This window comes from Alexandromys fortis, unplaced genomic scaffold (genome assembly GCF_014885135.2).
Source record: "Alexandromys fortis isolate MF-2015 unplaced genomic scaffold, M_Fortis_MF-2015_v1.1 scaffold_226, whole genome shotgun sequence".
NCBI classification, from domain to species: domain Eukaryota; kingdom Metazoa; phylum Chordata; class Mammalia; order Rodentia; family Cricetidae; genus Alexandromys; species Alexandromys fortis.
This window is the reverse complement of record NW_026068117.1, coordinates 447,272-448,084: the sequence shown is the minus strand read 5'-3', so window position 1 is coordinate 448,084 and position 813 is coordinate 447,272.

The window sequence follows — 813 nt, the reverse complement described above, 5'->3', positions numbered from 1 at the left end:
TTAAGATCCTCTCTGGTAAGCCAGCTCATGGGCTACACAGAATATTAGAAATGGGTTAGAACAATATGTAAGAGCTAGCCAATAAGAAACTGGACCTAGCCGGGCCAGGCAGTGTTTGAAAGAATACAGTTTCCGTGTAATTATTTCTGGGTATAAGCTAGCCATGCGGGCGGATGGGTGCCGGGGACGCAGCCCTGCCGCTCCTATTTCAACACAATAGATAACTTTACAGCAAAAAAAAACCGAAAGAAGAGAAACACATGCATACTACCATCAAAAAAATAGAATTTATCTATCACTGGTCATTAATATTCCTTAATATCAATGGACTCAATTCACCTATAAAAAGACATAGTCTAGCAGAAGTGGATATGACAACTGTTGATTTTTTCTTTACTGTAAGGAATTTATTCATTTCCTCCAGGTTATTGTGTGTCATTTCCTAAATTCCTTTAAAGGATTTATTCATTTCCTCTTTTTGTACATCTAGCATGTTCATAAAGTTTACTTTAAGGTCTTTTCCTTGTGTTCCAGATGTGTTGGACTTTCAAAATTTGCTATAGTGGAATAACTGGGCTCTGGTATTTATGTATTGCTTTGGCTTTTGTTGATTGAGGTTTTTTTTGGGGGGTGTTTTATTTATTTATTTTATTTATTTTAAAGCAGATCTAAGAATGTTCTTTAAAGTGTCTTAAAAACCCGAGTAAAAATATTTCTTAAATAACCCTTTGTCCTAAGAATACCTATAAGAAAATGACATTGTCTGAGACAAACATGTCACTTAAAAAACACAAAAGCAGAATACTGAAGGAG